This window comes from Dermacentor albipictus, chromosome 4, assembly GCF_038994185.2.
Source record: "Dermacentor albipictus isolate Rhodes 1998 colony chromosome 4, USDA_Dalb.pri_finalv2, whole genome shotgun sequence".
In the NCBI taxonomy this organism is placed as follows: Eukaryota; Metazoa; Arthropoda; class Arachnida; order Ixodida; family Ixodidae; genus Dermacentor; species Dermacentor albipictus.
Window position 1 is genome coordinate 62822084 of NC_091824.1, and position 17569 is coordinate 62839652.

At 47.1% G+C, this 17569-nt stretch overlaps 1 long non-coding RNA gene across 1 annotated transcript in view; it reads right to left on the reverse strand.

The window, feature by feature from the left end:
• Positions 1-17569, reverse strand: part of LOC139059652 (uncharacterized) — a 121333-nt gene that overhangs the window by 83917 nt on the left and 19847 nt on the right. The window contains exon 2 of the long non-coding RNA XR_011514277.1: positions 14686-14807. This is a non-coding gene — a long non-coding RNA (uncharacterized lncRNA). The remainder of the gene's footprint in view (positions 1-14685; positions 14808-17569) is intronic.

Genomic DNA, 17569 nt, shown 5'->3' on the forward strand with positions numbered 1-17569 from the left:
CACCGCCACGGCGAAATCGCAAGTTCGCGGCCAGTAGAGCTTTCCCTTTAAAAAGCGCCAAGCCTCTCAACGCGCTCGCTTGCCAGCAATAATTTCATAACTCGAAGGACCGCTCAGCGGCGTTCAATTGGACATTAACGCTTTCGCATCCACAATTAATAGAAAGCATTTTGGCGTACTCGTTTTTTTTTACGCTATCTTTAGTTTTGCTTTCAAAAACCGACCAGCGGGAATGTGGCACACTTTTGTGCACCGAAATACTGGTCGAAAACATAAGCGAAGCGTATTCCAAGAGTATTGTAGGTTAAAGGTGTGCATTTTTAACGAAGTTCCACTCAACGATGTGTTTCTGTTTCTATGTTTCCTGCAATGGTTCCCACCTTTCCTGACATGTTTGCCTGACATGGCATGTTTTAAGCACAGCTTTATTTCTAGAGGTGTTACAGAAAAGAATGCGCTCCCTGACTCTGTAACGTCAACCTCATGTGTTGAAGAACCTTTGCAACATGCACACGATATTGCCCTTTGCCGCTGACTAATATGTAAATCATAACTTTGCCAAAAATGTAACTGTTTATTTTATTCATTTATTTTTGGTGGGAATTTGTACAGTGCATATAATTTAAACTGATTCGATCGCATCTCTCCTGGGACGCCTGTGCTGCTCATTCAGTTCTTTTAAATTGTAAATCGTATGTGTTCCTATGGTCCACTCCCGTAACGGCCCTCGAGCTTACATTATAATAAAAAAAATAGCATATTCAATTTTGTGTTGGTGCACTAATTCTTCTGTATTGTTTGAGGATATCTGTGAAATACTTAGTTTTTCCAAGCAAATTTCATTGAGATATTTTTCGCCATTATCTCGTTCGAAGTTCGTTGGCTTTAATGACGTCAACAGAAATAAAGGTTAAGTCGTATTGTCTAAGTAATTACCCGGTGAGAGAAGTCATGTGTATTTGGACGGTGAAATCCCAGGTATGCCGAAAGGTTCTTTGTAATATTTTTTCTCAACAAGCCTGAAAAACTTTATGTTTACAATTCCTAGCCCTGCGAAATGTTAGCTAACCTTTCTAAATTTTTTCCGCTATTGTAGAAATCCACATAACCGTTCCAGAGAAAAGTTTGAGTTTTGCAAAGAGAGAAACACGAAGAACACGCAAGGTGAAATAACATTCTATATTGAAATAATACTCTAATTGCGTATATATATATATATATATATATATATATATATATATATATATATATATATATATATATATATATATATATATATATACACGCCATTAATCAGTAGTATCCTTATTTTGAATAATGAAATTATCAATCAGATTTGCCAATTTGCGCATATACGTGAGCTAAATATATAAACTCCATAATGTCTTTATAATCTAACTTTATAATTTCGAGCATTTGGAACTCAATCGCTATCAAATGTGTAGCTTCGAAGGCAAGGGTCCTTGTCAAAGGGATACTAAATAGATAAACTAAATTACTTACGAGTGGTAAGGTATCCTCTGATATATCTATTGCTTGTTTAATTTCGTTTCAGGAGGTTGATAACGAGAACAGAAAATGGAGGCCAGACTTTAATTTCATTTAATAGTGCGCCGAAAAGACAGCGCCGCAACGGGAGTGTGACGTCACTGATTCGAAATTTCTTAGTTTCTTTCTTTTTCGTATTTGGGACGTTGTAGCGCAGCAAATTCTTCTCGAAACTTGGTAACTTCAGTCTGTTCAGTGTTTGCTTCATTTTGAATACAGTACAGTGCATCTTTACACATAAAAAGAACAAGAAGTTAACTAGGCCCGAGCAGACGTCGTCAAAATCTATGACGTCACGGCGAGCTGGTGAGGGAAATTGAATGTGACGTCGCCACCACCCTATTGTTTTTTGCAACTTTTCTGGCTTTCATTAGTGCATGTCTCCTTACCTTTCTGTACAGACAAGGCAGAAGTTCAAAGAAAGTGTTGCGACTTCACGTGCTTTCGAAGTGCACGCACCTTTTATCGCCTCATCTGGCGATCCTTCAGAGTTCGGACTATCACTACTAACACGTGCTCCTTCCTATCTTCCTGCCACTCGGCTAGTTATAAATACGCTCTACACCTTTGAATAAACGTTCATTTTGTTCTACTGCCTACGCTGATGCTTCACTGGTCTGGCGTTACTGCGAGCACGCCATGGCTATGCTACAGAAAGATGGAAAGTTGAAATGATGAGGACTATGCTCGAACAAGGAATGTCGCTTCAAGCCAACGTTTCAAGAAGAGGACTTGCCTTAGTCAGGCTAGCCTGACGAAGAGAAGTCCTCTTGTCAAAATGCCGGCTTAAACGGACATTCTTTACTCGACTATACTCATCATCTTTAGCGTCCTCTGGCACTTACATCCCAGAAAGCGCGAGCTGACCCTTTGTCGAACGTCCGCGTACAGCACACAGTAAAACCTCGTTATGGATGAAGTTGTAGGAGTAGCTGCAAAATTAGCTTTTTTTCATATCGATTATACTTCGGTAAATCCATTACTACATATGCTGCAATACCAACCTCTATGGAGATATTAACGAGAGCTTCACTTTTTTACATTCATTGTTTCATTATATTCGTTAATGAGGTTTGACTTTATAACCTGCAACAGGGACTTGGTTTTTGCTTCGCTAGCTCAAAGCGCACCGCAAACCCGCCGTGGTTGCCTAGTGGATATGTGGTGCTGGGCTGCTATAGCACGAGGTCGCGGGATAGAATCCCGGCCACGGCGGTCTCATTTCGATGGGGGCAAAATGCGAAAACACCCCTGTACTTAGATTTTAGGTGCACGTTGAAGAACCCCAGGTGATCCAAATTTCTGGAGTCCCCCGCTACGCTGTGCCTCATAATCAGATCGTGGTTTTGGCACGTAAAACTCCGTAATTTAGTAAAGATAAGTTAAAACGCACCGCGCATGGGCGAGGTTTTTTTTTCTTCTTAGAGACGCGCAGTCGTGGTCTTAGAAGCTCAATCTGTTGTTCCCTTTTTGTTGTTGAGAACGTCGGTGTCGACGTTGAGCTAATTTTGCTCACGTGATTTCAACCAACTAATCGCGACCAAAACAATATTTCTGACTAAAGCAATAATTGATTAATCGAAAAGTGAATTGATAAATTGCTTCGTCATAATGATATAGCCGAACATTACCAAAGTGGGCTTTTAAATTTTAACTGCAACGGTGAATACGTATATACTTACAACACAACTTGCGATTACCACCCGATTGTTTATTTTTTATAATAATTCCTGCCTATGCTTAAGAAAGTGCGCCAAAAGTGTCAATAACTAGCATTTATTAGTCACAGTAATGTAGCAAAATAAAGAAGTACATATACTACGTTCAAGATTGCACTTACGCTATAAAGCATAGGATGTCCCAGCTAACATTAGCCAAGTTGTTCAACGAAAAAGAGAAGATTAAAATGACAAGGTGTAAGAAAGGATGGCACGTTGGCCACGTTGGTATTCCATACTGAAACTGCTGACAACGCGAAACGGCACGAACTACGCATGAACTTTTCACGCCAAGTGTGCCTTTACTGCGTCATTTTCGGTTGTACTATGGTTTATTTATATGCGTGTTTTCAATAAAGTTGTCTGTTGATACTGAGCGCTTGTCCGTGTATCTTTCAAGCGCAGTTCGCGCCGTTTGGCGTTGTCAATAGTTTCAGTATATGGTGCAAGATACGATATCGATAACTGCAGTGTTTTAGTCATCAGACGTTTGATGACCGAACATCGTAGGTCTTAAGATGGTATCTTGCACCATGTTTTTTTAATCATTTTTTTTTCTTTTTCCTTGAAGAGCTTGGCTACCGTATAGCTGTGACACACGGTGTATATAAGGTGTTTTATGCAACGTCGTCTGCAGGACCAATACCTATCCGATTTAGCAGTGGTCCCAATTTAAAAGAGGGAAATCGTTCGAGGGCACAATTTCTCGATAAAGGTACCTTTCCTTGGCGTAAGTGAATTGAGGAAATCGAGGGAAAAACAGGCGCATTTAACCATCACAAAAACGCAACTAAATGAGTTGAAGCGTAGCCGATAATATCTGATACGATATTACACAATGAAGACTGATATTTTGACATAATTCTATTTAACACGGTGGGAAAGTGAAATTGAAGTTGGTCTCCGGTCAGCAAGGTCTTGTTTTTTGAAACGCAGTAAATGCCATGGCCATATGTGGGCTTCGACTTGTGAGAATCGCTGTCTATATTCATGTTTGCATGACGGTTGATCAAAAACTGCAATTACTGGGTAATTTTGTCGTAGAAAAGACAATCAAAAGCGCTGCTTTAGTTTAGTTGTTAGATATTGGCGGAAAATTTAACAAAGCTTCAAACGTCGCCGCTCGATCGAACTGCCAATCCAAAGCTTGGTAACGTTTTTTTTTTTACTACCAGAGCAGAAGCCAACAATGTACTAACTTAATCAGTACTGGACTGCTGGTTGCGCTTCTAATGTTCATTATAGCATATCTATGGCGTCTGTTTCTTTAATTGCATCCATGCATCGAGGAAAACATATTGCATCGCAGCTAATATAGGCATACAACAATGGAACAACATATATATATATATATATGGTTAGGTTAGTGTCAACTGGCGGCTTAAGCGTCCCAGTGCAAGATACAAGCAGGGTCCTTAATACAAGCAATTTTATCTTGAAGCCGCACGAAACTGCGATGACAAGTGAATAGTATGCTGGCCTCGCGGATCGCACTTGACGGGATCAAAGCGTCCGCTGTCCAGCTAGATAACGGGTCGAACGCAGTTGAACATTTAAAACAAACTTTAATTACACTGAGAAGGTCAAAAAAGCAAGTTAAAAATACACAAAACGTTCAGTTTTAGCCCCATAAAAAAGTGGTCCGGTCTCTAGGGCTGGTGGGGCGAGTCTGCCCGTCCCGCGCCTTTCCAACTGTGGTTTCCATCCCCGTCGACGCCCCCGGGCACGGGAAACAGCCGACCACCCCGAAGCGTCGTCACTGGGTTTCTTTCAGGAACCGAACGGAGGGAGCGGGGTCCTTTCTCTCGCGCACAGCTTGGAGTCCGCGGGGGGCCAGTGAAAGAGAAAGCCATAAAAGTAAGGGAGGCCCGCTTCCCTCTTGAAAGAAAAGTCTGGCCGTACATTCGCGACGCGCACAGAACACTCCCCGTCTGGTGTCTTCCGTTGTTAAGACGCCACCACTATATCACGGTCACAGCAAACGCACAACTTCTGTTGTTGGCCGGAAGAATGTTTTCACAACCCCGTCTTTGGCTGTTTTCAGCTCGACCTTGCGCACCCTTCCATCTGCGCTGGGCAGGCTTCGTGTAATCACTCCGACGGGCCAGTCGTTGCGGGTTGCTTCTTTATCCCTGAGTAGAACGACGTCGCCTTCTTTGAGGTCGGGTTTTGTTGCTTGCCATTTTCGGCGTTGTTGCAAAGTAGTGACATACGTTGTGCGCCAGCGCTTCCAGAACTCGTCAGCCAGGTTTTGCACGAGACGCCAATGCCGTTTGTAGAGGTTGCTTGTATCTAACTGCCCAGTTGTTACAGATGCGCTTCCGTGTTTTTGGGTTAAGAGTGTCGCCGGAGTTAGGATTGTGGGATCTTCGGGGTCAGACGAAGTAGGAGTTATGGGCCTGGCATTAATGATGGCCGCAACTTCTGCCAAAAAGGTTGCAAGAATGTCATGCGTGAGTCGTTGATGACGTGACTGCATGAGCATTGAGTCAAGAATGCGACGTGCAATGCCTATCATCCGCTCCCACGCACCGCCCATATGGGACGCGTGCGGTGGATTGAATATCCATTTGCAGCCGTTTCCGCTGAGGAACTTGCCTATTTGTGAGCGATGAATGCCCTCAGCGCTGATTCCAAGTTCTCTGCAAGCTCCGATAAAATTGGTCCCGCAGTCAGAGCGTATTAGCTTGACGGGCCCTCGCACTGCTAGGAACCTTCGGAAGGCATTAATGAAACTCGACGTATCCATTGATTCGATCAGCTCAATGTGCACTGCGCGAATGCTTAAGCAAGTGAACATGACTGCCCAGCGCTTGCTGTTTGCAACACCACCTCTCGTTCGGCGAGAGACAATCATCCAGGGACCGAAAACATCGATTCCAACATTCGTGAAAGGAGGATCTGTGCTGATTCGGTCTGCCGGAAGGTCAGCCATCTTCTGGTCGTGAAAGCGCCCTCGCAGCTTCTTGCATGAAATGCATGCTTGCAGCACGGATGAGATGCACCTTTTACCTCCGACGATCCAATACCCAGCAGCTCGTACGGCTCCTTCTGTGAAGTGTCGGCCCTGGTGTTGCACGCAATCATGGTGGTGGCGCACGAGAAGCTTCGCCACATGGTGCCGACCCGGCAATAAGAGAGGGTGTTTCTCATCGTCTGGAAGGTCGCTTCTGTTCAAGCGGCCGCCGACGCGGATCAAGCCGTTTGCGTCTAAGAATGGGTCAAGCCTTTGAAGCGAGCTTGTCTTGTGAACCTGCTCTCCTCTCTGGATACAGCATATCTCTTCATAAAATGCGTCCTGCTGTACTGCGCGAATGATGACGAGCCTGGCTTTGGAGAGCGCCTCAACGGGAGCTACCTCTCCTTGTGATGCGTTCTTTGCGCGATGGGCAACCTGGATCAGACTTGCTACAGCACGAGTGAGAGATTTCCAGTTCGAGAGTCTATGAAAGCGTTCAGCTCTGAGTCGCTGTCGTCTGTTCACCTCCGTCGCCAGAGTGCAGACTTCAGGGCGTATTTCTTTGTCTTCATCAGGATTTAAGAGGATGAAGCTCGACGACCGTGCTTCCTCTTCTGGTCGTGAGAGAAAATCAGGTCCGGACAACCAGTTCGTGCTTTTAAGCTGTGCTGCTGGAATCGCTCTAGTGGCGTGGTCTGCTGGATTTTCGTCTGTGTGAACGTATTTCCATTGTTCAGGTTGCGTGCTGCTACGTATCCGCTGCACCCTGTTGGCCACATACACGTAGAACCTTCTTGTTTCGTTGTATATGTAACCCAAGACCACTTTGCTATCCGTGTAGAACGTGACCGAGTTCGGCTGGAAGTCCAATTCTCGTAGTATAGAATCGGTCATCTCTACAGCAAGCACTGCTGCACACAACTCAAGCCTGGGGATGGTGTGTTCTGGTTGTGGAGCAAGCTTGGCCTTTCCCATCACAAATCCGACGTGTCTATTTCCTTGCTTGTCAGTCACGCGTAGGTATGCCACAGCTGCGACGGCCCTTGTGGACGCGTCTGAAAATACATGAATGTCCCTGCTTTCGGCTTCAAGCGTCGAGACTGGCGCATACGTTCTTCGCACGTGAAGGTGCTGTAGTGTCTGGAGAGAGTTCTTCCACTCGTCCCATCTCTGCTTTTTCTCGTCCGAAAGCGGTGTGTCCCAGTCATAACCCTTCGTCACGAGGTCACGGAGAAGGTACTTGCCTTGAACCGTTATTGGAGCCACAAACCCTAGTGGATCGTAAAGGCTGTTGACGGTCGACAGCACTCCTCGCCGCGTATATGGCCTGTCCTGACGAGGAGCCCTGAAGACGAAGCTGTCGTCGCGTATGTCCCACAGTAGACCGAGACTTCTTTGCGTAAGCGACGCGTCTGTGCCGAAGTCGAGGTTCTTCAGTCCCTGGGCGTGGTCCTCTCGAGGAAATGCATTCAGCACATTCTGCCTATTCGAAGCTATCTTGTGCAGCCTTATGTTAGCTGTTGCAAGCATTTTCTGCGTTCTTTGCAGCAGACTAATGGCATCTTCTTCGCTCGGAAGAGACTTAAGCCCATCATCGACGTAGAAATCTCTTTCAACGAACTTCCTGGCATCTTCACCAAATCGTGGGGCAGCTTGTTGGGCAGTCCGTCGAAGGCCATACGTTGAAACAGCTGGCGATGGGCTGTCGCCGAAAACGTGAACCTTCATTCGGCACTCTATGATTTCTCTGGAGATATCGTTGCCCTTAAACCAGAGGAACCTCAGGTAGTTCTGATGGTCCTCGCGAACCATGAAACTGTAGAACATTTGCTGGACGTCCGCTGTAACCGCAACTGGTTCTTGCCGGAAGCGTATCAAAATCCCCACAAGGTTATTCGTCAGGTCAGGGCCGGTCAGGAGAACGTTGTTCAGAGATACCCCTTCATACTGAGCGCTGGAGTCAAACACGACTCGGATTTGATCAGGCTTCTGGGGGTGGTGAACGCCGAATATGGGCAGATACCAACATTCTTCGTCCACGTGAAGTGGTGGAGCTTCCTCCGCATGACCCTTGATGAAGAGCTCGTTCATGAAGTTGACGAAACGTTCCCTTGTTTCAGGATTTTTTCGCAGGGTACGCCGTAGCGAGAGCAGACGAGACAGAGCTTGTTCTCTGTTGTTCGGAAGCCGACTTCTCGGTGTGCGAAAGGGGAGAGGGGCGACCCAATTGTTTAATTTGTCTTGGGTGAATTCACTGTTCATTATCTTGAGGAATGTCTTGTCTTCCATGGAGAGAGCACGCTGGTTGTCAAATTTTGTTGTCTCGAAAAGATTCGGGGCCAGGTTGTCATCCAATGTTGCTGCCAATCGTAAATCTTTTGAGGCCTTATCCGCAGAGTAGAGAATCGGCGCCTCCCTAACAAAGAAATGTCTTGGGCATGGCTCAAAAAGAGATGGTCGCCCACTGTCCAGCACATGGGTCTTGAACACGTTGACGCTGCCCGTTTTCCGCGTTCGACCAACGCAAACGTCACCGACAATGACCCATCCGAGGTCGAGCTTCTGAGCATACGGCGCGTCGTGGGGTCCGTTGATTGTCTGACGAACCTTGTGAGCTCTTAGGATGTCCCGGCCAAGAAGGAGCAGTATTCCAGCCTCCTCAAGAGGCGGAATGTGATTTGCTACTGACTTCAAGTGCGGGTAGTGCCTTGCAGCGTCAGGTGTCGGAATTTCCTCTCTGTTTTCTGGAATTGCCTTGCACTCGAGGAGAGGTGGAAGAGGAAACTTGACTTCGCCTGACATGCTCTGCACGAAAAAACCATGAGCGACTCTTCCAACCACTTCAGTACTGCCGGAGCAAGTGCGGAGCGTGTATTGCGTAGGCGTCCCCTTCACTCCGAACTCGTTGAGGAGTTCTGGCCTAACCAACGAGCGATTACTCTGGTCGTCAAGAATCGCGTACGCTCTAACTGTCTTCTCAGGTTGAGTCTCATGGGTGACCTCTACGAGGCAGATTTTGGCACACGACCTTGTGCTGTTGTCAGCGTTTGCCACTTCAGTACGCCTAGATGTGACTCTTCTTTCTGAGTCATCTGTGGTACTGTCATCAGACCCACTAGCCCTTGACGGCTCTGAGGTTGGCGGTGCTGGGTGAAGTGCTGTGGCGTGGTCGGCGCTGTCGCATATGAGGCATCTCACAACTGCCTGACATTGCCACTGCATGTGGTTCTTGGATGAGCAGCATCGTAGGCAGATCCCTTGCTTCTTTATGAAAGATTGCCGCTCTTCCAAGGTTTTCTCACGGAAGGCGCGACACCTTTCCAAAGGGTGAGGTTTCTTGTGATATGGACACCACCTTTTCAAGTCCCTCGATTCCGGTTGCTGTTCGTTAGCAGTGGCATCTTGGTAATTCTTGGCAAGAACAGGATCCACTTCTGTTTTCCTCGCTGACACAGATGATCTTTGCCGCGTGGTCTTGGTACCATTGTCTTCCTTCCTTTGATTGAATTCAGACGAGGCATTTTGTGGATGCAAGATGAAACTCGGGTCGTTCCTCATGCTGGCCTGATCTCTAACAAATTTGCTAAAGAAAGAAAAGGGTGGAAATGCAGTGTCATGATCTTTTTTGTATTTCGACCCCGCCGACATCCAATTTTCTTGAAGTCCAGATGGCAACTTCGAGACAATTTTGTTGACCCCTCTTGCGGTATCCAAATAGCCAAGACCGGCAAGATACGGGTCAGTTTTCGCAGCCTCAAGTTCTAGCAGGAGGTCGCCAAGTTCCTGGAGTCTGGTATTTTCCCGGTAAGCTATCTTCGGGAAGTCTTCCAGCCGCTTCAGTAGTGCATCCTCAATTGCCTCAGGGCGCCCGAAGACGTCGTCGAGCCGTTTCCACACAACGTTCAAGCCCGTTGAAAAGTCATCCACGTGCACCGATTTCAACCTCCGAGCCTGATTTGACGATTCAGGGCCAAGCCATTTGATGAGGAGGTCTAGCTCTTCTTGGGCAGAAAGACCTAGATCTCTGACGACACCTTTGAACGATGATTTCCAAGCGCGAAAGTTCTCAGGTCGATCATCAAACTTGATAAGACCACTTGAAACAAGGTCTTTGCGGCACAGGAATTTGAGGACATCGGCTAGCTCTGAGCTTGAACTGTTGTGTGTCGGGGCGTGCACAAGCGGGTGCGGACCAACTCGTAAGTTCATAAGACGACTCGTAGCTCCAGCATGCTTACAACTTGGGTTGTTAGGGGCAGCATCGTAGTCAGGTGGACGGTCATCAGCTCGCAGACGCATCGAATTATTCGCGGCTGTGTTGGCCCTCGGCGACGTGCGAGCATTGTTTACGTCGTCGCTTGAGTTGGTAACGGCCTCCTCAGTAAACACGAGCGCAGAGCTGCGTAGGGCTTGCTGCTCATCGATATAACTCCTAGTCTGCAGCGTTCGGTCCACAGGAGGGAGCGTGCGCATGCGCTCCCCGCCATCCTGCTCCACGGCTGCCTCGAGCGCATTCGCCTGTGCGTTTGCAGCTGCCGCTTCTTTTTCGTGCTGCAAAATATCCAATTCAGCCTCAATCCTTGCCTTTTCAATACGCATCGCGGCCTCTCTGCGACCAAACTCTGCTCTGGCCCGGACGGCTTCAGCTTGTGCGCGTGCTTGTACGGCGGCTAGGCTGATTGTTGACGAGCCCGATCGTCGTGACCTCGAAGAAACGCTTGAGTGGGCCGATAGAGAGTGCTGCGACGTTACCTCTTGTAAGCGGTCGCGTTCTCGTTCTGAAGCCTCACGTAATTTGTCGCTCACAGTCACATAACGATCTGCGTCGATTGCTTTTTGAAGTTCCAATTCCTCCTGGGTTTCAGATCTGCTCGTTCTGGCGAGGAAGGTAGAGTATCTGGCTGCGACGTGTTCGTAGCGCTCATAGCTTGCGCGAAGCTGCGTTGCAGCGTTGTTAACGTCTTCCTCTTTTGCACATGACACTTTGAAAATAGCTGTCTCCACGTTCTTCCAGGCAGCGTCTATTCTCCGGCAGTGCTCTTCGCGGCTCGTTTCATACGTTTCTTTAGCTTTCATCGAAAACGTAGTTGCTCTTTGTGGTCGAATATTTGCCGTGGAAGCTTCATGCTCAGCTGTCATAATTTGAGACGTTTCAGGCGTCAGCTTGTCCTGATCCATTTTGGCGTGCGTGCTTCACGACGTATCTCACTCAAAGCGGACGTATGCCGTGAAGCCTGCTAAGCTGCGCGATGAAATTTGAAACGAGCCCACCTTGTCGTTGCCCTGTGTGCCGTCAGCTGCTCAACTTGTAGGCGATGCCGTGTCCTTGCAGTAGGCGGATGTCATGGTCAAACCGGAGGTCTTGCCGTGCGACGTATTCCACTGCAGCGGATGTTGAGTTGGCGGCCGATGGCAGTCGACTTCACTTTTTTACTATGCTGGCCTCGCGGATCGCACTTGACGGGATCAAAGCGTCCGCTGTCCAGCTAGATAACGGGTCGAACGCAGTTGAACATTTAAAACAAACTTTAATTACACTGAGAAGGTCAAAAAAGCAAGTTAAAAATACACAAAACGTTCAGTTTTAGCCCCATAAAAAAGTGGTCCGGTCTCTAGGGCTGGTGGGGCGAGTCTGCCCGTCCCGCGCCTTTCCAACTGTGGTTTCCATCCCCGTCGACGCCCCCGGGCACGGGAAACAGCCGACCACCCCGAAGCGTCGTCACTGGGTTTCTTTCAGGAACCGAACGGAGGGAGCGGGGTCCTTTCTCTCGCGCACAGCTTGGAGTCCGCGGGGGGCCAGTGAAAGAGAAAGCCATAAAAGTAAGGGAGGCCCGCTTCCCTCTTGAAAGAAAAGTCTGGCCGTACATTCGCGACGCGCACAGAACAAATAGAGTATCGCACAATAAATTGTCCGAAGAGATACCACAGTAGCTATCGTCGAGCTTGATCGTCGACGTTTTGGTTTACACATTGATGAGATGCACTTATAATGCCGTTTTGAAAATTTTCATTTCTGAAGGCAAAGCTACCTTCACTGAATTTCCCCGAAGGGTTACTTAAACCAGCTGTGCCAGCTCCGCGAAAACTATTGATGGGTGGCGCCATCTGGTACTGCTCGTGTGAAACTGAGCCAGACCAACTTCCTTTTCGGCAATTTCTCAAGTACCGTGTGTTCGACGCTGTTCGAATGCTGTTTCGCTCGTTCTCAAGTCATGCTTGATGGGGAACTACTGGGATTATCCACTTCTTGCAAACGAGCAGCGCCTTGACTGAAGGTTTCGCAGTGGCAGATTACCGGGCCAGCAAAAACGCGACGTCAAGTCACATCGGATAGAATAACTACAAACGAAGAAAACTGCGTTCCAGTTTTTTTTAGTACGACACAGCTTTCAGTCCTAGGGTAGTCTGTCTGAATCAGGCACATATACAGGAGTTACATACAACCCCCCCCCCCCCCCCCCGCGAAATTAACCGGCATACCCTCCACCCTCCCACGCCACCATTCCTCACACAGGTTCCTAAAGCGCCGCCATATCAATCTTGAGACTTGAAAGCTATTCGGCGGTTAACATTTTGCAGTCTTTCGAACTACTTTTAGATGGATTTAGTTATCAGCATCTCCTGGGTGTGAAGACCAGTTTTCTCATCGATTCGGTGCCCGCGCGATTAACTCTAGATGCGTTCAGTCACCATCTATTGCAACGGTCACGCGCATCGCTGCTGCTTAGTCAATTCAACCTTCTATGTTTAGACTGATTCAATAACCAGAGAAGGGATACAGTTCGTAGTGAGCCGGTCTGTATGCGGCCCGAGAAAACGCCACTTGCGTTTACCTTTTTCATTTGTTTCATTATTTCCTCGAGTAACGGCTCGCTGCGACGCTGGCAGATCCTCGGAACGACATACCCCTGATATGGGTTAGTTAAGGTGGAAAATAAAATCATGCGAAACAGCGTCCATAATCAAATCCTGCAATAACCGTTAAACCGAATAGAAAAATAAATGTCGCCTGTTACCTCGTCTACTTTTTCCTAATTGTGCGGCACTTTTAGTGCAAAATTGGTAACTGGAAACACGAGCACCATGAAGATAGCCGAGGCAACAGCTAGACAGGAAGGAAAAGCAAAAATTAACAAATTTAATCGTTGTTTGTGAAAACATTTATGGATCAACATCTTTTTATTTAAAATGAAAGTATAGAAAACGCCGCCGGAAGTGGAGAATGATTCCGTGTGTTTTGAATGACGTTTCATCAGTTATCAGTCGAGCCGCCTGACGTAGCCACTTCTGTGACGCGATTATGTGGGTGTTTTTCTAACCTTCTGCGGTGGGCGCAGTACGTGTAGAACCGCAGTCTCCTGCGCTGTACGCGGTTCTACGGGACCGGAGGTCACGCATCGTTACGTAACTTCCCAAATAACCATAAGAGTCGGTTTCGGCACTTAACCTGGTGGAGCAGTAAACGAGGGATCCAAATGAACTGTGACTGTTCCGCAAATATCTATTTTTCTAATTTTTGCAGAGATAATTCAAAAAGCGCTACTAGAAATCTTTATTTTACACTTTCGCTTGTTTACTTGTTCTTGACAGTGTTCTTCCTGTGCTTCTTTCCTGCGCGAGTCCATTTGATGCGGTTCCTTGTTTGTCAAGTTTAGGAGAGTGGTATGTCACAGGCGTACCTGTGAGCTACACCTTATTTCATTTCTATTTTGTGGGTTTACGCGCCTTTATGGCGAACGGTGGGCATTAGTCACATTTGTACTAATAAAGGTACCCCCTTTCATTTGCATAGAAAGGTGCCGCCTATACATTCAAATGCGCGCAAAACGCAGAAACGTTTTCTGAGGTAACTACGTGCTTGATTTTAATGAAGTCTGTCGTATTTGAGAGACAAAGCTAAATTCTGGTGACTCTTGGAAGCGGAATTTTCAGCTGGCAGCAGGCATGCATTGTTGTACTACTTACTTTAACCAAACGCTCCTTTATGCATTTAAACACCAAAGTAACTGGAACTCTCATGTATGTCGTCCAACACTTTGGGACATAATGTCTTGTAACTAGCGTAGTCGCGGAGATTCGTTTTAAATGAACACGTCTTGCAAACTCATCGGGTACAATTCGTAAGCTGTAATACGTGCAGTAAAGCAATCATTTAGGAAGTGAATTATTGAGCTTTTGGCAATTATTTGAACACGTGCATTGATTTATCGCGCTAGTAACGTCCGCCTCTCCGAATATTTCAGCTCAAGGACAAGAATTGTGCTATCTGAAGCACCGGTGATTTTTCAAAATCTCGAAAAACTTTGATATCGTTACGCCGTACGTGATACAAAGCTTTAGGGAAGCGATTTATTAAGCGCCGTGTACAACTATACAACTAAATGCGATGCGTGAAATTGTGTTCATTTTCATATTTTCCACCCAACGCAACGTCTAATTGCATAAAATCTTTATACTCACTCAATACGCCATTCACCGAAAATCAGGCGGATGCACAGTGTGAGATGACTACGCAGCGATGTCGCGAGGATGAAGGAGGTGTGTATGATGCTTGTCGTGTCAAGAATGGTGATGAGAGATGCCTGCACATAGATAAATATCGCACATATCTAAATGCATTGAGGGCTTCTATACCCATTTTATCACAGGGAGGGACACAATTATTCTGGACGATATTGGCCAAGCGGCCCCGTACCCAGTGACACGTGCCGAATGGATCAAAGAGGCAGCGCAGATGTAAAAAAAAATTATGAAAATCAACGAAGCCGTTCAATAGTACGCGCCATTACATTAAGAGGTACGTATGCTTTAAAGACACAGGTGAGAGGACCTTACACCTACGTTCACTTTTTATCTCGTGATGTGTTGTTTTACTACGCAGTACAAAAGTACGCCCACTGGTACTCCTTTGTCGGTGAAAAATGCATGCTGTACCGGATCAGTTGCCCAAGAATATAGTATCTCATAAGAAATAAAGAAAAAAACAACATACACACAGTTCAATATCGTATGTGTTATTTCATTAAGAAGCCTGTGTGATCTATAGATACGTATGAGCCGACGTTACATGTTCGCATGTTTTATGTCGGGATTCATATTGCTGTTTAGGCAGAACAGTGGTGCCGCTCAGTGGCACTGCATTGCCGTTCTGGAGCACGACACGCGCACCTATATGGCGAGAAACCAGCAACCCACGCCGAACCCCATGAAATTGGCAAATACTTATTCTATAGCTTATTTGTGGTTCTTTTACTGCTGCCATGGAAAAAGGGACCCCCGGCACTGGCTTCCGTGCCACTATTTACAATATCCATGCGCCTTTAGAAGAGGATAATACGATCAACATCTAAAGTTTTCTTCGCATCACTGTGTTCATTTCTCGCAAGCTTGCGTTCACTTATGACTTCACATGAAAGGACAACGCAAGTGGAATATTTTCAAATAATGTTTTTCAATGTATTGCACTAGTTTCACCCTTGATTTTAAAATATGAATTACAGACAACCAACTTTTGCTTCTTCGCGGGAAGCTCAAAGAGCCTTTACGTGAAAAAATAGTGTTCGATAAAAGTAATTTGATGAAACCTTATTCACACTATCGCCAACCTGCTCATTCTTTTTTTCAAAAGAATCGGGGGCGCTCGCTTTTGGCGTCTCGGGTGTTTCGCATGGGATGACCCTGCTAGCTACGGCGAGGAGTAGGCGAGGATTCGTGCTCATATAACCTATAAACAACACTTGCTAGGTCATATTTTGACAGCGAAAAAATGACTTTACGCCGAAGGCGTGAAACGCGTAAGTCATATATGTTCTACCACCTCGCGGGGTATCGTGCACGGTAGCCGAACAACCGCGGGCAGCACGCAGAAGTTGCCGCAAGGATCATTCTTCAACGTCGCTTATTGAACTGCTGGTCACGGTGGCAAAACCATTAGCAGTCACGGTGGCTGAACCACGCCCGTCCCATGCACGCTGGAGCGTGCGGGCGGACGACTGCAGTTTCCTCTTGGCAAGTGTACGCGTAAATGCTACCGTTTTTGGTCCAGAAAGAACCTCTATCATCGACCCCCTCATTCCTTTAAAATGTGTAAAAATAAAAAAAAGAAGAAGAAGAAGAGAGGGAGCACATGATAAATGAAAGACAGAGAAGTTAACCAGGACTGAGCCCGGTTAATTAAAAAAAAATTATGGGGTTTAACGTGCCAAAACCACTTTCTGATTATGAGGCACGCCGTAGTGGAGGACTCCGGAAATTTGGACCACCTGGGGTTCTTTAACGTGCACCTAAATCTAAGTACACGGGCGTTTTCGCCCCCATCGAAATGCGGCCGCCGCGGCCGGGATTCGATCCCGCGACCTCGTGCTCAGCAGCCCAACACCATAGCCACTGATGATGATGAAAAACTTTATTTATCCCTCTTTAAAGGGAAGGGGGCAATGGAATAGAGGGTGGGGGAGGAACTACTTGAAGTAGGCCTCCTTTATCCTCTCAGCCCACTCCAGGATGGCCTCCTGAAGATCGGGCCTGGAGCTGCGCAAGGCAGCCTCCCACTGCTCCTCACTAGATATTAATTGCTTAAGGAAAGGGGGAAGGGGGTGCTTAGGGCACCCCCACATGATGTGGTTTAAGTCTGCTTTGGGAGAGACACAGAATTTACAAGAGGGAGAAAGGTAAATGGCGGGATGAATGCGGTGGAGGAGGTAAGGGGACGGAAAGGTGCGAGTCTGCAGCTGTCGCCACAGAACTTCACACCTACGCGGGGATTTGCCCATGAGTGGCGGAAAGGTTAAGCGGTCTAATCGGTAGTGTGCGCAGATGTCGTGGTAAGTAATAAGTCGATCCCGCGCTGTAAACGGTGCCTCCTCCGTGGCGAGGTCCGACACATCTGATGCCTGAGCCCGGACAGTAAATCCTCGGGCACAGGCATGAGCCGCCTCGTTTCCGGCAAGGCCCGCATGCGCGGGAGTCCAGATTAATGCCACAGTTTGCTGGAAAGGATGGGCCAAGAGGAGTGAAAGGGCTGGCTTAGAGACCCTACCCGCTCCGAAATTATGTATGGCTACTTTGGAGTCGCTAACGATAACTGATGAATTTGGAATTGTGAGGGCCAGGGCTATGGCCGCTTCCTCCGCCTCCTCCGAGGAAGAGCCAGGAATGGAGGCGGCCGCAGTGACCTGGCCGTGAGAGTTAATGACTGATATTGCGTAATGATTTCTGTTCCCATATTCGGCGGCATCAACATAGAGCACGTCTTTAGAGGTGGAGAATTGTTTTTGGAGAGCCTTTGCTCGCTGCCTCCTGCGCTGTTTGTGATGCACAGGGTGCATGTTTTTAGGAAGTGGGG